Genomic DNA, 22,019 nt, shown 5'->3' on the forward strand with positions numbered 1-22,019 from the left:
AGGCTGTGATAGTACTCAACATTTTAAGCCATTGGTACAGGTGACCATGGAGAACATCCCACGATCAGCAGGTCTACGCTGACTGAAGCATTGACAAGATACAAGACAAAGTGAAGTGTTTCTATTTGCCATATGCGCTTTCCAGTGTGCTGTCAAGAAACTGCTTCTTTTCAGTCCAGGGCAGTGAATGTGTCAGGTGGAGAGAGCAGCCAGAAGCCTCTCACTTAGCCTCATTTATTTGCTCTTCATTAATTCCTCCACTTGCTCTAAGGACCCCATTTTGGCCAGCCTATTCCCTCACCTTCCTCCTATTAATTCATGTGGCCTTCTTGTAACCTCTTAAATTACCATACAAATGAACAATTAAAGGATTATCATCCTAGCAACTAAGGATCATGTGTCTCAATTTCACACCTCCAGAGAAGTCCACCAGCTTGACAGGAACTGGTGATATCCACGACCAAAGATGAGCCTGATACAGAGTGTGGAAGACAATCTCTGCCCTAGCTCTTGCTGTACAAGCATGGACCATGGGCTTGGCCTAAAATCCAGAAGCTGGGTACCAACACACTGCACCTGAACATCCCAAGCATGGGGAGTGGACTACGCAGACCTCTTTACTGCTCAATTCTCCATCACCCAATCTTGCAAGGAAAGAGGGTTTAACTCAAATTTCACAGTACAACAAGTGCAATTGTTGTACTCTGCCAAATGCATCCCAGCTGCTGAAGCACAACTAATTCTATCTTGTCTTTCAGGCACAGGTTGTCTCCTCTTTGGCGCTATGCAGCATCAGAAACCTCATCATCCCCAGCTAATGGCTAGTCCCCCTAATGCATTAGGCTGCTTCCATTCTCATAATATACCCTTCAAAACTGTGTCCTTTAAACACAGAGCTTAATGCTACCTTAAGTAAAACCTTCTATGCGTCTCTGCTACTCAAATTCAACTGTATCAGCTTCTATTAAGTTGACAGTTCTGTTGTGCCTATGCCACTCACTTCTGCCAGGAAACTGTCCAGCCACCCAGCCTGTGCATCTGCAGCTAACACATAGTGCTCATCTTTGTGCTATGGATCCAGTGTTCCACAACTTCCCAGGCCCTTTATGTGAAACTCCAGCAGCTGAGCTGATGGTAGCGACAGCAGCAGCTGCTGCAAGCAGTCAGGTCTTGCAGAGAATGGCATTCCTCCCCTGGGAACAGGCAGCAGGAATAAACCTAAAATCTGATTCTAATGCATCTTTCAAATTCTTAACAAGCCAAGAAAAATTACTGCTGCCTTTTTTTGGGTTTTTTTTTTTTTTTTAATTTCCCATTTTTAAAGTCACAAGGCTTTTGAAATCAATAGTTAATTTTAAAATGCCAGGATATTGTTGGATGCATGTGTGGTTGGTTAATTAGAAGCACTAAAGAAATAATACTAAAAAAGGCAAAATAAATTCCCCAGCAGGATATACAAGAGTTCAAGAGTGACCATCCTCCTCCTCCTCCCTGCTCAGACTCCAGAGCAAAGAGCATCCATCAGTCCCATGCTGCCACCGGGGCAGTGCCATAGAGGCAGGGTGTCCCAGGATTTGCAGGACAGGCTCTTTGGGAAGGATGTAGGAGCCATTCAAACCTCAGCTGAAGCCATTTGCAGGGCTGAGTGCTGGGAGAAGGCACCAGCAGGTTTTCCCTCCAAGGCATAGCTAATACCAAGAGGAGCACAAAAGCCTTTTTGGAAGCAGGCAGATGCTTCCTGGGAAGATGTGCAAGTGGGGCAGGATGCAGGGTAGGATGCAGGGAGCATCCCAGCAGGAAGGACAGCCCTTCTCCAAAGCACCAACCTAAGCTCTTTCCCGGCTCCAGCCTTCCTTCCCAGCGCTGAGCTGGGGAGGGCTGGTGTGGCAAACAGCCAGCTCAACAACTCCAGAGGTGCAATTATCATTAAACTCAAGCAGGCTGGAGCAGCGGAGAGGAGATGCCTCCCCACCAAATGAATAGGTTTAACATTGCTCACATTCCTGCATTCCTGTGCCGCTGTGTAATGAATAAACCCTCTCAAACTGCTAAAAACACGGTGGTTTTGGTTAAGCCGTGTGAGCATGCGAGTGTGTGTTTTGTAACCGTACACCTCTGCAGACAGAGCCCTGCTATGTTTGTAATCTAGGAGCTGAGGTTTTCCAGAGCCGGTTTGTGTAACCAGGCAGACGTCAGCACATGCCTGTTTTATGGGAATAGTATCCCCATCACGAGTGTGTGGAGATGGGACAGAAAGTGTGCAGGGCCAGGCAGACACCTTGCAGGACAGGGGTGCTGCATGGGTCCCAGACCAAAGCACATACAGAAAGCCACTTCTGATGATAGAATAGAATCATAGAAGCATAGAATGGTTTACATTGGAAGGGAGCTTAAAGCTCATCAAGCTCCAACCTCCTGCCATGGGCAAGGACACCTTCCACTAGAGCAGCGAGGAGTGCCTGACCACTTCAGGGCTGGCCTCTTAAAGCACTGACAGGCGTGGGGCATTGACCACCTCTCTAGGAAGCCTCTCCCAGTGTTTGACCACCCTCTCAATAAAGAGATGCTTCCTAATGTCCAGTCTGAACCTCCCCTGGCGCAGCTCTGAACCATTCCCATATATCCTACCACTGGATAGCAGGGAGAAGAGCTCACCACCTTCCTCTCCAGTTCCCCTCCTCAGGAAGCTCTAGAGAGCAACAACGCCAACCCTCAGCCTCCTCTTCTCCAAACTAGACAAGCCCAGAGTCCTTAGCCCCTCCTCACAGGACATCCCTTCCCGCCCCACCACCAGCTTTGTTGCCCTCCCCAAGGACATTCAAGAACTTCCATATCCTTAAATTGTGGGGCCCAGAACTGCACACACCACTGAAGGTGAGGCTGCACCAATGCTGAATAAAGCTGTGCAATCACATCTTTTGACAGGGTTGTTATACTGTGGTTGACATAGCCCAGGATGATGTTACAGTCAAAGCTTTTCACTATCTGCATTGGTTTATCTGCAGTGGATCCTGTCTGGGTCTGGAAGCAATAATATTATTTATTCATGATTTTACTGAAAAATTTAGTGGCTCCTTAGCCAAAGGTCAGAATCTACAGGTCCCTCTGCTTGGCTCTGCCTCCTCAAACCTGCCTCTGACAGCACCATGTCTTGTCCCTCCTTTCCCCTCTCTTCATCATCCTCCAGTTCAGCTTAAGGCTTTTCTCCCTGTGGTGCCTGTGGCTCCATCCATGCTACTATCCTTCTCTACCTGCCCTTCACCTCCCCACATCCAGCCCTTCTCCACACAGACTCTCCTTTCTACTCCAAAATGGTCTCCTTATGTTCAAAATCAAGTCTTAGGACATCTTTTGGATGCTCTTTCACCCAGCATCCAAATCTGCTGTCATCAAAGCTCTACTTACCCACATCAAAGCCAACACAACTGCCCTTCTCTGAGAAACTTAACTTCTCCTGACCAAAGAGTATGCCACCACACAGGTCATGTTTTCTATCCTACCTCAGCTGCTCTAGGCTCCCCCCTTTCCTTATCTCATCACACAAGAGCTCCTTAACTTTGAAGGCTCATCCCATGACCTACAGTACCCACTATCTGCTGTTGACTCTTATGATGTTGACTCCTACAATGCTGACTCTTACAATGTTGATTTCCACTTAGGAAGCTGGTTTGGACCAGTCAGTGGAAAATGTCTTTGATACTGAATGATATTTTCTCCCTTCCTGCCCCTCTCTTGACCAGTATGAATTCTTCCCGAATGTCTGCCAAACCACCTCAGTGACTTCATCAAAACTCCCCTTTGCTGTGACATTTACAAGAAAGCTCAATAACTATGAGGCTGCTGGTGTTCTGAGACACATCTGTCAAGGTGATCAATAGTGCCTTTTTGGCATTTTTATTTTACTCCCCTATCTGCATATGTCCAACCACAACCTTCCATCATTGATCCAGGCCATAAGATCCTTGGGGAACGGACAGCCTTCTATTCAACATTTGTACAAAGAGCGGTAGGCTCTGGGGTACAGTTAGTGCTCTTCATGTCACAGTGGTGTAAATAACATGTTTAAACACCCACCAGGGTCAAGATACCTGCTTGCACTAGATATGATCTCCAGGTCTACAGCAGAAAACATGGTCAAGAATTCCACAATGTTGCCAGGAAGCCACAAGTTACCTGAGGATATTTCACAGTGCAGAGAGATCCAGGTGCCCTGTTGTTGCATCTAGTTACAGCAACATCCTATTTGTTCCCAAACAAATCATAGCACAAAGCATTCCCACTGGCTACCACTAACACCACTTGACATACCACTCGTGGTAGCATGGAAGGCATCCCATGAGGAATTTTTGTACATGTGGAAGAACACAGTGTTAATTACCTTTCCTTGCAAGCAAAAGCTCCATGCTGACTACTCAACCATGACTGCTCAAGCATGAGTACACTTCAGTGATGTTCTCTCTGCTAAACTGGAAATCATAGAATCATAGAATCATAGATTGGAAGGGACTTCTAAAGGTCATATAGTCCAACCCCTGTGCAATGAGAAAGGACATCAACTTCAACTAGATCAGGTCACTCGAGCCCCATCCAACTTTGACTCCAGGGATGAGGCATCTACCACCTCACGGGGCTACCTATGCCAGTGCTTCACCACCCTTACTGAAAAAAAAAATATTCCTTACTGTTAGTCTGAATCTCCCTTTTTTTCATTTAAAACCATTACCCCTTCTATGATTGCAACAAGCCCTACTAAACTGTCCCTCTCCACCTCTCTTATAGGCCCACTTTAAGTACCGAAAGCCTACACTAAGGTCTCCCTGAAGCCTTCTCTTCTCCAGGCTGAACAACCAACTCCCTCAGCCTGTCCTCACCAGTGCCACTGTGCTCCTGGGGACCAGATGACCTGGTCCAATCTCTGAACCTCTGCCATCCCCTCACGTTTGTCATCCACAGGTGACCACCACCAAGCAGCCCCTGCTGCTGTTCAGCCCCAGGAGCAGGGGCAGCTCTCAGCAAGACCTCAGAGCGCTCTGGTCCAAACTCTGCCCATAGTTCTGGCCCCCCATAGGTGCACTGGCATCTCTGCTATCAAATCAAGGAGATACCCAACCTGCCAGGAACACAACCTGTGAGTATCACAGATCACACTCTGGGCAGAAGTCACATCTTTGCACAGCTCTGAGGATGCTACTAACGGACTGAAAGACAGTAATAAATATGCGCAAGCCCATGCAGAGGTGACTCTCCCTTCGCTGTCCAGAAGAGGCTTGCAAGGCAAGTTTTTCCACCAGGCTCCAGGGCTGGCCATGACATGCTCTCAGTGCCAGCAGCCCCATGCAGCACGGCGCCAGCAGCCCGCTGACTGATGGAAATCCAATAGCCACATGAGACCTGTGCACTGCAGCACAGAAAGGAGATGCACACGCAGCAGGGTTTGGGTTTTTTTTCACTTCTTTCTCACTCATCCTTTAGTTGAACTTGGCCTGAACTGACACTGTAATGAGAGAAGTCAGGCATAAACCACCGGCCTTACCTTAGACGTAACGTGAGAGCTCTCCTATCTCTTTTAGTGGTTCTCACTGGGGCTGAGCCACATCTCTGCAGTGGGAGGATTGCTTTTCCCCATGTGGAGGGACCCTATGGCATCTTCACTGCTGGAGACAACTCTGCCTTCCCCGGTGGGAAGCATTTCCCATGGCTAACACCAGGCATTTTACACATATGCACATGAAAATGTTTCTTGGGCAAGAACTTGCGCCCATCACTTTGTAATCATCTCCCCTGTAGGTCAAGTACCAGCAGTTTTGATCAGGGTTTCTCCAAGGAGTACAAGACTGAAAACACTGTTCTCTGAGAAACAGCAAGATTCCACTTGGCTGAACACAAACAACTCCCTTTGTTTTCATTAACCTAACAATTTCACATTAGAGGCTTTTCCAGGCTCACTTTGATTAGTTTGTACATTCAGTGCTACCCAGTTCACAGGTACAGCCAAAGGCAAGAAGGTCCCTTTAAGGCTCTAATGAACAGGGATTTCACATGATCTAAGTGGGATGGGTCTACATAGACATGTGAAGACAGACCTGGGCTTGCTCCACTTGTGCCCAAAGCTGACTAGGAATCAATCCAGCTTAAGACAAAACCCACAGAGCCACAATTAGTACAGCACTCTGACCAAGCTCATATGCTCTAAGTGGGTGCCCTGAGCAAATACCAGTCAGACCTTTGATTTCATCCTCTACAACAGTTACAGAGAATAGAAGGGTTGTAAATCATCAATGATCCAGAAAATCCCTAATAACTATAACTAGTAACTATTAGAAAGAACAGATTTAAGTGAACCAGTGTACTACTCTGCCCTGTTCGAATAGTGGCTCTCAAGCCATTTGGACCTTGGGAAACTATGTACAGGATGGTATAGATCAGTGGAAAATAATACAAGAAACACAACTATTATTATTGGAAGACTTAAATTTCCTTTGAAGTACACCTCCATCAAAAGAAAGCATTTAGGAACCTGCAAGGTAAGAAAGGTTTGGAGAACCAGTTAAAAGGTGCATAACGAAGGGAATTCCACCCTTGGGTGGAAGCAGCTGCTAAAAACCCAACCAAACAAAACCCCCACAACAGCAGTGACCTCATTGCTATGGTTTGTGCGGAACAGTTTATTTAACAGAAAGGAAATTGTGCACAAGGAAGAAAGCGAGTTGAAATCCAGCCAATACAAAGATAAATGTGCATGTACAAAGAGAGGTTTTAAGATCCTGTGTGATCAAAAGACATCTCCAATAACGCACGTCCCTTGGAGGAAAAATACCTATTTGCTGTATCACCAGCGTCCCTGCGTACAGATGGCACCTGGAAGTGTCCAATGAACCATCCAAGCAGCCACCAGCTCAATCCCATTGAGCTTGGAGGCCTCAATAAACACATGAGAAGAAAGCATACTTCTAGATGTACATGGGTGGCAAGACAACCACATACGGAAATAAAAGGAGGTGATGGTGTACTAGACTTTTCCGTTCTATTTAAGTAAAATTATACCCTATGTTGTATTATCGGGGGGGGGGGGGGGGGGGCTTGGATTAGTTTCAAGATAGGTTAGAGGGAAAAAAACAGTGACCTTCTATGCCTCAGCTCTTTAAGAACTCTTGAACATTATGGAGAGCAAAAAATACACAAAACCGTTTCATGTTATAAATCATCTCCATACAACCTCAAAGGACTGAAACTGTTCAGCTCCATGACACCTCATCACTGCCAAACACTACCCTTTCCTCACTTTTCCAGAGACACAGCTGGCTGAGGTGCTCACCAGACCTCTCCAGAATTGATGCGACTCATCAACCAGCAGAAAGTTCACCAAGCACGGATGCAACATCATGTTCTAAGAGCACAGCAAGCTGTAGGTGGATCAGCACAAGGGCTGAGGAGGGATGGAGAAGCCTGCAGGAATGGCAACAGCTCAGCACCCCCCAGAACAGCCCATCACAAGGCCAACAAGCTGCAAGAGGGAGAGATGGAACAGAAGGAGGAAGGGAAAATGCTGATAAATAAAAGGCTCATTTTGTTTTACAAAACTGACTAATAAAACCCAAAATCAGATGCAAATTTGGCAGCTGAAGAGAATGGTACTGGGTTCTGTTTTGGTTTTGCTTGGGGTTTCTCGTCCTTATTGGCAGGACAGTAGCTCATCCTAAGGGAAATACTTCTGATTCTCCTTAAGAATTCCAAGGTGCTATAAACAGCAAAAACTATTCTCGGGTATCAAACATCTTGAGAGTCTCTGACCAGATAAACACATTTATCTCTGAATAAGTATTTTGACACTACCTACCTTCATGTGAACAAACCAGCTAAGAAAGGAGAAGATGACTGTTTAATCCAGAAAAGAAACAGAATATGCACATCCTGCTTTAAAAATTGCCCAAAACACTGAAGTGAGAAAGAAAAGCAAGCGAGCAGACAGGAAAGCTGCTGTCATCCCTGCTGCCCTTCATGTCATAGTACAGGTTACGGGAAGATGAAGCTCTGATCACTCCTACAGATGCCTGCAGCTGGAAACTCCTGTCCTGAAACCTGTGCATGCCCCACGCTGGACTTTCCCTTCTGTTCATTAAACCACACCAAAATGCCCTTTTTGAAGTGGTTTGCCAGAAAGGGCTCCAACAGATTTGAGGTGTGGCTCCACCACCGCTCCGTTGATCTGAATTAGGGATGCTGCCGTCTGGGACATGCCCTGCCTCCCGGCAGCAGCATGGCCACCACCCAGCTCTGAGAGCCATCTTCTCCAACAAATGATCTTTTATATATATATATATATATATATATATATACACACACATTTTATATATTTTATATATATTAAAATGTATAAAAATATATTATTCTAAATATGTTAATATTAAATATATTTATATTATAGCTTTCACTTAAATACATAATATTTATATTTTTCATATATATAATTTCATTAAGGTCACTTTTACTTGCGCTAAATTAATCACAACTTGTTTATCAGCAGAAACATGTATTTAAGCAAAAAAATCCACTCTGTACAACCAGGCTTTATCCCAGGTCAGCCATCACCTGTAAAGCTGGTATGATGGTGTCATGCATCCCATCCCCAGTCAAATTGGACCATGTGCCCCATGCATGGCCAGACTTAAAGTGTCAACGCAGTGGCTGCAGCTGTAAGGCACAGACAGTACCAGCGATGGTGTGGGCAGACCACACTCTATGCCAGGTTGTGGGGATGCAAGGACCAAGTCAGAAGTGATGAGTTTGGTGGCAAGACTTCACCAGGCATCTGTAGCAGCCCAAATGAGCACCCAGAAATTCACAGCCCTGGGCAAGGGAATAGGGATGCTCCAGCAGGGCTGAGTCAGGGCAGGGGCTGGCACACAGCTCTGTGCCAGGGCAGTGCAGGCAAGCAGACAAAATGAAGGGGAAGGACAGAGGCAAACAGCAAGTGTCTGACAGGAGGAGAGGTGGCAGGGGCTGCACCAGCTCCTCCTGCCCACAGCACACCGGTGGCCTGGATATACCAACCAAAAACTGGATACACCTACGTGCAGCACCTCGTGACCCAGCCTGCCCACACCACTGGCCCACATGCAGTTCCTGCTCCCTGAAGATCTTTGTACCAAGGACCACATGAATTCAGACATTGAAGACTCTGGAAGATATCTGGTGGAAAAGATCACCAGATCTTTAATTCTTTTAGGCAAGCTTTGGTGGTCCTCTGTATTTTGGCTTCATTCCTAAATATTATGAATATGCAGAGGATGCTTCAAACACAGAAGGAAGCATCGTGCACAAGAGACTTGCGGAAAACCAGTAAATGGAAAAGAAAAAACAAGTTTCCAAACCATCAGAAAATAGAACAAAGATGGTTGAATCCTACAAAAAGTGTAGAGCAGCAAGGATGAAAACACAGCAAAGGATATAAGGAACCTCATTGCAGCGTGGGGATGTTACAGGGATGGGGAAGGCAGATAAACTGAATACCACGGAGGCACATCAGGCAGTGTACAGCCACAATTCATTGGATTAATTATCTGAGCTGGGATGAAAATACCTCAGGAAATGACACAAAAATCCACACAATCACTTTAAAAACCCCAGTACTGTGTAATTTGTGTATAGTAATGTCATCTGTGGCTGACACAAGACCTGAGACCACATCTCAGCAGAATGTTGGCATAGGCTCCGCAGCCCCTTGTTGCCACTACAGGATCTCTCTGAGATGGCACACTGCGGTGATGCTCGGCCTGTCCACATCTGGACAAAACCAGATGTAAACAGGTAAAGCCACATCAAGTATCATCCATGTGACCTACTACTTTTGCACCCAACCCAGTATCATCAGTCCTTCCATGGCCAGCATGAAGCCAGACCAAACACAAGCCAACGTAACCTTCACATGGAGTGCTCAGCCCAATCCCACGGAGAGGCAACTGAATGCCCAGGGCTGATCTGGATCAAAGCCATGCTCCTGGCTCACCCCACGGTGCCAGCAATAGGTTGTAACCACCATGAAAACAGCACCTGAGAGAGGCTCAGGAGTGGAAAACAGCACAGCACCCAGTTCTGCTGCCCGAGAGCAGGTTCACACAGAGGAAGAACGAGACAGACAGTAGCTGCTGCTGCTGGTTCACAATCCAGCAGTGAGGAACAATCAACAATCCAGAACAGTGGGGAAAGGCAGGTGTAAAAGAAACTAAGTTACGGTTTTGTCACCTTTTATTGTTTCCTGCATAAACCAAGTCTGAGTATTAAGAGCAGAGAAAAAAGAAAAAAACCCTCTCACTGGCACAGCCTCGAGCATTTCACACAGAAGCATCTGAAGAGTCACCAAGCCCCAGCCTGTAAGGGAGTAGATGCTGGTGGTGATGCACCCCAGCCACCATCAGGATGACACCTTGGCCAGGGAGCCTCCACCAGCAGGACTGGCAGCCCCACACACCTCCTATTATCAGTACTTGTTGACCTCGCCTACAGCATCAGCCTCCAAGATGTGCTTCCCTGCAGCTTCCACAAAGCAGGAATGCTTTCCAAACACAGCAATCTGGAAAAGCTTTGTACCTAATCTCAAACAACCTTCATGTGCAAATTCACACTCAAATGAGATTCCACCTGAGCAAGGAGGTGATGCTCAGGATTCCAAGGATTCTGCGGTCTCCATGCAGGTTGCTCACCCTGTCTTCATGCAGGGTGGGCAACACACCCAGTGAAGAAGGGTTGGGCTGAGAAGGGGTGTCTATTGCTAGGGCTGTCCCTCAGGGGATCACCAAGGGAAGCCAGCATGGTAGCACAAGGCCAATAAGATGCACAGCAGCTGATGATGTTCCTACCAAGACCATTGCTGCAGGTCTGGGAAGTGGGAAGCAACCAGGGAGGATAAGAGATAAGAGATTGCACAGGGAGGAAAGGTGCAGCAAATGAGAAATTTGGACCTATTTCCAGTACCTGAAGGAGGGGGCTCAGCCAGACAAAACACACATTTTCCCTGCAGAGCTTCCCCAACTTCCCACTCAATGCTGCTGATCTCCCCAAAGGGTCCCCACTTTGATGCTCAATGCTCTGGTACCTGCAACAGGCAGTGATGCCATGGGCTCATGTGAATGCCCAAAAGTGCCTGCAACCATCACCAGTCTCCTGGACATCCAACTGCAAAAGCAGCGTGCACATGAAGTCACACATAAAAATAGCTGAAATCAGGATTCCGGCTCCTTGAATCAGTTTTTATCTGCTAAGGTAAAACAGGATAGATGCTCAACAGGAGTCATGCTTAAAAGCATCAGAAATCTTCCTTTTTTCCAACAACTCTATCTCTGAAATCAGAAGCAGCCTGCGGGAAAATGCAAAGAAACCTGAGATAACAGCAATGATCCAAGCAGCATGCCCTGCTCCACACAGCAGAGGCAAAAGCTTTTAAACTCAATACAGTTAACAGCATGCTTTGGAAGTTTTTAAGTTAGCAAAAAGTTAAAGAAACATGAAGCAGAAAGACTAGAAATTATCAACAGAGGTGGACAGGAAACAGAAATTGAGAGAGGCCAGTAAATCTTCACTGATTGCATGGGCTGTTTGCAAGAGGCTATGGGGAGTATTTCAGCACCTTCCTTCAAACACTATTTTATGCATGTGACTGAGCAAACTGGCCATCACTAAACCTTCTGATAAACCCCTATTTCACCATACTATGTATCAGCAATTTATGGGAAAACTGCCTGGCAGGCTCAGTGCTTTGTCCAGGGAGCTCTGACCGTGGGTCCCTATCCTAACTCCAGGCTCCTGGAAAGACATCAACCCATATAAGCGGAGTGTTGTAAAAGAGCTGAGCTCATCCAAGGAAGGCAAAGCACATTTCAGTCTGGGAAGGCTCCCACCACATTTTTTCCCGTCACAGTCATGTGCAGGGAGGGACCTGGGCACAGGGCTCCAACACCGGCTCCTGTGTGTATCCTCTGTGACCGAGCATCATAGGGATGAGCAAACAGCCTGTTATACAACCCCAGGCTATTTGTTTTTAACTAAAATGCTGAAAACAGGGGTGGTGGTGGTAGGAAATTCACTGCAAAGTAGGATATAACCAGCCAGAAAGGAGGTATACGATGTCTGCCCCCTGCATCCCGTATAGTACCCTGATATCCTGCCAAATCCACACGGTCTGGATTAGCAATGCATCCTTTGCAGAAACAGCCCTGGGTTGGGATGCAGGTGCAGCACAGTGCTACCCTTGAGCATAGCAGAGAAAGGCAAGTGCATCCCAGCTCCCAGATGTGCATGGGTTTGGGGAAACCACAAGTCATCTCCCAGACCTTAAGTGCTGGATAATGCAGGTTTGATGGGATATCCTGAAAAACCCTTCACTGAGGCACCCAAGCACCTCTGTGCCAGCTGGATCACTTAACATAGTATGCAGCACCGGCTGTGGGCATTTAAACTACAATCCTGCAGTGGGCATTTAAACTACAATCCTGCAGTATCCAAGATGGAATGGACAAGCCCTCTCTAGGCTCTGTCACTCTCAGAAAACAGCTCTGATCCAGCAAAACTCATCAGCCAAAATTTGGTCCAGGACTTTGGACCTTTTGTCCATAGATTCTTTCCTCTCTCAGCCTGAAGCAAAAAGGCACAGGGTTAAGTTCAGACTGGGATGCTCAGCCTTTGCAGATGGGCAGAGTGAGAGATGAGGAGGATGAGCATCTCTGGCCCACCTGAACCCAGAGAGCATCTCCTGGGCTCCTGCTACTCCTCTCAACAACTTTATTCACCAACTGCCAGTAAAGCTCCAGAGCAATTTCCAGCACTGATTCCCAGACCCATGAGATATTTCCAGATTTTTTTTATATTTTAAACTGGCTGCATATTTCTGCCTAAGTCAACAGATCGAGTCATTGCTGTTACACATTGTCCCGAGTCTGAGAGCTATTTCTGCCCATCATAAAAGAAACTGCAATTCTTTCTGATTAACTCCACAGAAATGCCCATTATTCAGACAGGAGTCTGTAAAGCTGGCTTGAAATAATCATCAAGTTAGTTTAAAACAATTACATTTTGAGGATGAGCATCCTCTGGCATCCAAAATATCATTCTGAGGTTTTCATTCCCTTTTAATGTTATTTTCTGTTTTATTGTCACCATCAGGTTAATCCCAGACAGAACAGAAACAGCAGCAAAACCAGTCAGCCCATGGTGGTATAACCCAGAATAACACAATCAGTTGTCATAACCAGCCTCTCTGCAGAAGCAACATATCCGATTCCAGTCTTGGCTCTGTGATTCACTTTTGAAGGGAAGAAGCTCACAAAGAGGCTGCATGGGTTAGTGCAAAGCCCAAAACTGCATCATGCAAGAGGCGGTGAAGAGCTGACCCCAAAGCTGATATGGTAAACACAGCACTTTGGATTGCAGCAGGCTTTGCCAGCTGGCTGAGCATGGCTAATCAGTGGTGGTCTAGTACAGGATAACTCATCCTTACAACAGGAGGAAAGGGTTTCAGCAAGTAAGCACACACTACTTGACAGATGGACACAAGAAGACCCTAAGTGGAATATGCAGCACATAGAAAAAGCCAAGGCTCTCAATCCAGAGAGTTGTGCATTGCCCCTTCATCCACCACTGCCCCAAATTTGACAACATAGCAAAATGAGGCCACAGGTACTTCCACCATCTGCTGGGATTTCACAGGAGCACAGCGCTGACGGTTTGAATTGACACAGGGTCAGTCCAGCTCTACAGTAGGGAAAGAGCCCTGCAGGACTCCACATGCAGCACAGCAACCCTCTTCTCTTCACCTTTCCCTTTTGTCAAAGCATCACTTGAAGCAAGAGGCTGAAAATGCATTAACCAGGAAAGAAAAACAACCACATTATGAAGCAAGCACACAAAGCACATCATGACATTTACAACTGAGGCTGGTCTTGCTCATTTGTATTTCAAAGGCCAGGTTGACAGAAGACATTTTTCTTGTTCTAGCTTTATTTGTGAAAGGAATAATACATAGATTTGGAGTGTTGTTGCCACAGTGTCAGCCAGAGCCTTCCTGCAGCTTCAGCTACAACGACATTCAACCTTCCTCACTTGGAGAACATAAGGACCAACCTGGAAAAATCCCCCTTTGGCTGATATGACCCAGACCAATTTAGGGAGGCTTGCTCATGCCCACACATTCATCAACCCATCCTAAACGCCCTATGGCTTGAGTTAATATTAAGCTAATCATGTTGAGTGTCTTCCCTCCTTCAGTAACTTCATAGTGCTGAAACCTTTCCATCATCAGAGCTCTCACTGATTGATGGTGACAGTGACAAAAGTCAGGCTCAACATTTTAATGCCTCTGTCACCTCTATCACACTGTAAGGTCTCCTCCTTTGCTGGAATATGGCATCTTTGACCCCACCACCAGTAACAACCTCAGCAAGAGAGGATGCAGGGCCACCAGTGCTGATCAGTCACAGCCCTCAGTGGCAAGCTGTGGTGCTCTTTAGACGAAGCCAAGCAACTGGACGTAAAATTGAGCTGAAATCCAGTTTACAGTCCGCCCTGTCATACCAGACCCACCAAGACCCTTGTTGGAGGCAGCAGTGTCCTGGTCTGGCCTAGAGCCTGCCTCAGCTGAAGACCTCAAGTCAAGGTACACGGCACATTTACCTGCCATAATTTCATCCTCGCATTCTCCTCCCAGTAAAAACCTAACTGTCTCAAAGGAACAAGCCATCCTCCCTACTTCACACCTCACACACTCTATGTGCCTGTTTTCAGGTCATCAATTGAGAAAGTCCAGAGCTTCCTGGAGACCTTTACTTGCTACAACAAAGACAGTTACAATTCAGATGGACTGTGATTTACATTAGGCAAGTATGTCAGACTGACAGAGTCACAAGAGGTCTCCATCTCCTTCGTAGTCACCATCACAACTATATGGAGGCCTTAAGGAGATGCCATTATAACAATGATAATGAATGTCCATGCACTAAGAACATCTTCTTCCAATCAGGTCCAAAAGATGGGTGTATTATGCGGGCATTTTGCTCCACTGGTTCCTTCAGGTTGGAGTTGATGAGAAGGCTTCATTTTTCCTCTGTGACTTGACCCCATGATTAACTTTGGTTCCTTTTCTGCCCCCAAAGCATGCTAGCACTGTTGGTGTCTTTTTACCCAGTCATTAAGTCCATGTGCATGACCTAGCAGGCACACTAGGAAAGCAAAAAGCAAAGTAGCAAAGTAAGGTGCACAAGAAACAACAGGGGAACCAGCCAGCCCAAACTAATGATCTCCATATCTGAACTAGAATTTTCCCTTCAATTTTGCCATCGAGTAGCATTGGAGTGGGCACACGAGCATCTCAGGGCTGGGATCATTGAACAACTCCTCTAGAAAAGTAAGACTAAGAAATACAAGGTAGTACTAATTTATAACAAAACCTACTACAGTCTTAAACCATAATTAATCAAAGTTAAATATAGGCGATACTTACATTGAGCAATAACAAATGCAAAACACAATCAGAATCATTACACCCAAAAGTCTGATGCAGAATTCAGACAGGGGCAAGTATGGTGCATCTGAAGTGGCATGCTCTGCTCCACACTTTACGGACATAGCACTTTTATCGCAAAACCTTGGGAAAAATCCCTTCCCAGTGCTTTCTGAAGACAAATCTGTGCCCAATGCACCCACGCAGCTCTGAGCATCATTTTCCCAGTTCAGCTTACAGAATAAAGTTTTTCTAACTTTCCCATCCTTTTTGTGGCTGTTTTGGTGGATTATTTGGCTGTGGGCACGAGGGATGAATTACAAGCAGGGGGTAACTCAATCCCTCTCTCCTCCAGAGCAGCAATACTGGCAGCTTGAAGTGAGGTGCTGACCTTGGTTATCTTACCCTCTTTTTCTTCTCCTGCAAGCAACCACAACAGAAACCTCAAGCGAAATTGTCCTAATCTCTCCTGGAGATTCTGATTTCAGTCAGACGGGGCTGCTATTTGAAGCTCTATGAAAGGAACATCTTAAATAAAAAGGTCTGTGGTGGCGTGCAGCAGTGAAATTGCTTTCAAAGCCTTAATGCATGGGTTCACCAGGAGAAACTCAAGTCTGTCCATTAACTCCTGGCATGCTGGCAGTTTCAAAGATGCTGCCCATGGCCAAGATCAGCCTGTTGTCGCAAATGCAATCACCCGTCTGCTGCTGTAGCCAGGCAGCAGCTCCAAATTTCATATTTACCCTCTGTTTCAGTGGAACAAGGACTTAATATTAAACTCATTTTACACACACGCAACAGAGGCACCAAGGAATTGAAAGGTGAGACTGGTCTCTTCCTAAGCCCCGCTGTCTGGAAATCAGGAATCTAATGCAAGCCAACTGTCTGGAAAATCTCCATGGTCCATGGAAGAACAGGCTACCCCAAAGCATCATTTGCTCCCCCTCTTCCCACTGAATGTAACTGGAGTTTACATTGGAAAACAGTTTTTTTTGGATTTCACACCTAACCTCACCCATTCAGGAGCAATGAAATTCACCAAATACCATCTCCAATTGGCAAAATCATGCTGGTATAATAATATAGAATCACAGAATCATAGAGTAGTTAGGGTTGGAAAGGACCTTAAGATCATCCACTTCCAACCCCCATCATGGGCTTCGTCCAACCTGGTCTTGAGCACTGCCAGGGATGGAGCATTCACAACCTCCCTGGGCAACCCATTCCAGTGCCTCACCACCCTAACAGGAAAGAATTTCCTCCTTATATCCAATCTTATATCTCCAAATGGGTCAGCATTTCAGCTGCCAACTCACACTTCTGGATGCTTTTGGTCCAACTGTGTGACCTGCCCAAAGTCACACAGGAACAGTAAGGAGTTATTCCTGACATGCCACTATGCATAGCCAATTTGCAGGAACATCAGCTTTCCCTGTCATGACCACAAGGAATGACAAGATCAAAAGCCACCACCCATCTCATTCCAAGCCAGCCACTCCAAGTGTGTCTGCTTGAGCAATAAGCCCTCCCTCCCACAAGCATAACCCTTTCTTCCACAGCTGAGCTCCACCTATTGCTGTTAAAGACCTCTCAGGTCCCCATATTTTGAGAATCCAGTTGTCAAAGTCAGGCAAACAAACAAAAGAAAACAAAATGCAAACCCAACACATGCAGCCATTTGACATTTTGGTTCATGTATTGTTCTGTCCAATATTTAATCCTCCCTTCCATGAAGGTGCATTGGCACCATGCACCCAACTAGCCCTGTCAACATGGAGCTCTCAAGCCTCTTGGCTCCAGCCTGTGTGCCATCCTCTCCACGGCAATACTGGTCTGGTTACAAGTTGCAATCAAGTAGGCAGTTATGACTCAGGGTTATGGTTAAGAAACATTGCCCCCAGGGCACTGGGGCATTAGCAGAATATGCCCTAGTTTTAATAATTAATCCATCTTGACCTAAGCTCATTTTACTCTATATTGGTTTTCAATACACTATTTCATAGTTCAGAAAAAGAACATGGTTTTCTTCAAAAGGGTCAAATCTATTACGGAAAAAACATCTGCACAAGGACAACATCTCTCCAAAGGAGGAATCTCTGCAGGACGTGCTGCAGATGCATTTACTACCCACCAGTGCCATCACTTGTTGTCTGCAATAGGCCCAAAGGAGACCTCTCCCTGCTTCTTCCCTTCAACATCCATCCCATCTCAGCTGAGAGAGACTATGTAGCAAAGGGCAACATCCACAAGTTGTGGCCATGTAGGACATGTGGCAAGCTTTCCTATGAGCAAAGTGGTGCAATGTTGAGAAGGGTCACCTCAAGAGGTGGGCACATCCCCACCTCTGGAAGTGCTGGCTGTCCTCCTCCAGTAAGCACTGGAGACCACCTGCAGTCCCTCCCTGTCAGCATTTTGGGGCCTTTCCCTTGAGTCCTGTTGCGTTGTAGGAGACACCAATGGCCCAGATGCTCTCCCAGGTTCTCTGCCTCCACCACAGTTAGTTTCCCCCAGGTCCCCCCCATGGGCCATGCCTGGATGATGGCCTTCAACTCCTCTTGTTACATCCTTAAGCTTCCCAGGAAACACACCCTGGGGAGACACCAAGGTCAGGGCAGTTCTGTGCAGAGGAAGGTGAAGGCATGGAGGCACTGAAAACACAATCAAGAAAATAACACAGATGATACAAGCCACCTCTGAGAGCAGCTTGTTAGATGTGTGTGATTTAACCATCCATAGACACCGTTAATTTTCATAGGAACCAGCAGAACCGAACAACCCATTGATGCAAAACCTGAAAAAACAGACCAGAAAACACCTGGTTCAACTAAATATATGTGGTCTGCTAATGGATCCCCTCATGAACACACAGGAGCCGCATGGCCATACACCCCATGCAATTTGGAAAGGAGACTGTATGAATCTATGTGATGCTGTGCACTTTCTAGGCACAGACACGTGGAACACCAAACGTGGCAAGCCATCACCTGGCTCAGATGATGCTGGGAGCCTCTGATGAGGAGCAGCTGAATCCTGAAGAGGAAAATGCAAGGAGCTGAGGGAAGACCAGACTGAAAACACCACCATTTATTTCTTCCAGATTTACAGCAACAGCTCTGAGAGGATGTAACACCTTGAAACCTTTGATCAAACGCCTGGGTGTCCATGCAGGCAAAGATGAAGCCTGCAAAGAATGTCCCTATCCAGGCATCCACGCACACACTCATCATTCCAAGAAGATGCTTTAAAGAAAACAAAATGCCTGAAATAAGAGACAGCTCAAACAGATTTTTATCATCACATCCTGCACTTATCAAATGAAATCAGAAAGGGGGAGGTGCAGCCTGCTAAATAAACAAGCATTTAACCCTCGCTGTGAAAGAGTCAGTGTCTGAGCTTTGGGGGGGGGGACGATGAGGAAGTGATCATTAACATTGGGAAAATTAATGAGGCTGAATGGAATTAAGTGTGTCATTCATGCCAGGTGAGACATGAGGGAGACCAGCCATCTGCAGCAATGGCTGAGCTGATGGTGCCTGACAGGACACATGTGCAGGGCCAAATCACAGCAAAAAAAAAACCAAACAACTGCAGCAAAAGCCCTGTTTGGGTGTAAAAATCGTCAGAATTGGGGCAGAACGGAAAAGCAACGGCTCAGCTGCTCCCCACTGCACTCAGCATCGCCACTCTGCCCAAGAGTGGGCCGAAACCCACAGTGGTTTTGAGCTAGCGGGTTGTCACCACTTAGCCTTTTGTTACCCCTGCAGCTGCAGCAGTTGATTGGATTCTGTATTAAACATGAGGCAAAGCACAGCCTAAAATCCCTTCCAGGTAGGTTTAAACTTCCAGGGACTTACCTTGGAAGTGAACTAGCCAACTAGCCACTGTTAGCAATTAACTGCTGATGAAATTCTGTCCACACCTGAGCACCCAGCTAGCCCAGAGACCCAGCTCCCCACCAGGAAAACATCTCCACAACCATGCATCCTCTCCTGGCCTGGTATTTGGGTTTTGCCCCATTTTTTGCCTCTTTGCAAGATCCTCAGGCTTGACAGAGTTATCTTGTCACCTTAGACTGAACTGCCTTTTCTCAGGGCTGATCAACTTGCATCATGCAAATTACACAGGGTGGAGGTAAACTTCCTTAGGGGCAGAAAAGGGCATTCAGACGGTTCCTTTTATGTTTTGCAGGTCATTTGCATCCTTATTCTGCCTTTAGGGCAACTCCCCGTTGACTGAACACCTGCTTTTAGCTGCCGGGAGCAGATAACAAACCTCCTTCTCCACCCACCCCCAATTCACACCCCTTCAGAATAGTCAACCAGTGTCACTTGAGACTTGCAAAACCCCTCTCACTTTGTCTTGGTCAAGGTGGAGATGAGCACATTCTCCCACTTACCATATCCCAGAATCACAAAGCCTCCCAGCACACCAAACCCAAGGAAAGTGAAGAGCCACACTAGGTCACGGGATTGGTGGTTCCACATCTCTGAGCCCCGAATGCTCTCACTGATGTCCAATGTGTCAGCCCAGCACAAAGATGCTTCCAAAAAAGGGGAATGGAGAAGAGAAGCCAGCTGGAGTGAACTTTATCAGGGAAAAGCTAGCCAGATGGCCAGCAGCCAAGTGAAAATTAGGCTCTTTGCTGGGAACCAGTGATACTGCAGAAAGGATCACCCGTGCTTAGGCACAGCACTGAGATCTCCTCTAACATCACTCATCCTTAAAGTACTTCTCACACAACTTCAAAGTCTCTGTTTTCCTGTTCTCTGGATGGAGGATCAATGCACAACCTCACTGCAAAGAGACCAGTGGCAAAAGCAAGCACTGAACCCAAGGCGACCATCAGACCTGCAAGATCTTCTGGTCCCCAAGGTAGACAGATGGAATGTAGATGTATGTATTCCCCACCTGGACATGGCCAAGGTTCAGGCAAAGGGCTGTAACCACACAACTTCACCTTGACAGTGTTTCCCTCCCTATAAAACAGAGCATTTCCTCTCTCTGGGGCTGCAGTGAAAACACTTCAATGACTCATAACACAGAAACACTAACAGTAAATTGCAGGAGAAACTCTCTGTGTAAGAAAAACACAAACATTCTCTTTGCCCACTTAAAATTAAACAGGAGTGATATATGACAGCAAATTATATTTGTTCCTTGATTTAAGGTGACAATCTTGATGACAGACCATCAATATCAATCTCTCTTTCTCAACAGCTGCACCTCTGAGAACATATTGAGGGCATCAGCAGAAGCAAAAGCATACCAAAGATCTTAGAGTTGCATTTGCTTAGGTACAACAGCTTGTACATCTAAAGTTTAACCTTTTCTACTCTATTTATTCACACTGCAGCAGTTTTGCCAGCATAGGCTAAGCACTCTGCAAACACAAGCAGAAAACAATGCTCCTGTCCCTCAACAGAGGGGAAGCAGAGGAGGTGGCTCAGTAAAAGCAGATGGGATCTGAGAGGTAAAACTTCCCCTGTGCAGGAGATGCAGCGAACTGCACAAAAGCTCTCAAGGGAGATGCTAACCAACAGATATTTGACACGCAGGTCTCAGCTCTTCACATTATCATACCTACGGGCTGCTGCACCATAGCCAAGTTATTGGGATATGGATGCTCCCACTACAGGTGTTGGGCTCCCAGAGGGACAGGGTAAGCATTGCTCCAAACCTTCTTGCTGTGGCTGAAAAGCCACAAGCCTTATTACTTGAAAAGCCAGACAGAGGCCAGAGTGGCACAGGGCTGGTTCCCAGGAGATCTGCGGGCAGCCCCAGCAGCCTCACTGGGGCTCAGTGCTCCTGGTGCTGGAGTTGTCCTGCTGGTCCCCACTGGGACTGCAACATCCAGCATGAGATGACCCAGTTGGACTGAAACCTCATGGGTGATCATACCCTATCTTTCAGGAACATGCATACACTGCCAGTCAGGGTGCATAAACATTGAGAGGAGGCTCAGACAAGTGGCTTATAGATTTAAACTGTGCCTAAACCTTGAACAAAATTTAAGGGAAGCTTAGGAGAGGCCCAAGCTTTCATGCAATTGGTTCATACACCCCAAGCCAACATCAAGCACCATGAACTCCAAGTCTTCCTATACAGGGAGCAGACATTAGATATGCCTTGCAGACCCCACATCCAAACAAGCCATCCCTGCTGAGCTGACAGTGTGGAGAACAACTATTACAGGGATTGATTCATCCCATGCAGATACTTACAGCAGGTCAGGGGCAGGTGCTTCCTAAACATATCCATTTCCCTCCAGTGACTGTAAAAGGAGGCTGGGAGAGACTGGTTCAGTAATAGGTAATTGCAGAAGAGGGCTCCAAATCTGCTGTGAAGCCCAACTACAACCAGAAACAAGCTGTCTGTGATGCATAGTCCTCCAACATATTGAAGGTTGTCTCCAACCCTTTTGAGACCCCCAAGTACATCAGCAGTCTAAAATTCTCCCATCAGCCTTGAAGAGGCAAACTACAGGGAAACCCATGATAAAAATTACATCTGGAGGTTCAATAGAAGAGGCCTC

General features: G+C 46.5%; 1 long non-coding RNA gene across 2 annotated transcripts in view; it reads right to left on the reverse strand.

Moving 5' to 3' along the window:
* LOC133266298 (uncharacterized) overlaps nucleotides 1-22,019 on the reverse strand; it is a 131,059-nt gene that overhangs the window by 42,728 nt on the left and 66,312 nt on the right. The window lies entirely within an intron of this gene.

The sequence above is a fragment of the Pezoporus flaviventris genome, unplaced genomic scaffold (genome assembly GCF_033815535.1).
Source record: "Pezoporus flaviventris isolate CSIRO_AGI_PZ_B2104156 unplaced genomic scaffold, CSIRO_AGI_Pfla_v1 ptg000007l, whole genome shotgun sequence".
Lineage (NCBI taxonomy): Eukaryota > Metazoa > Chordata > Aves > Psittaciformes > Psittacidae > Pezoporus > Pezoporus flaviventris.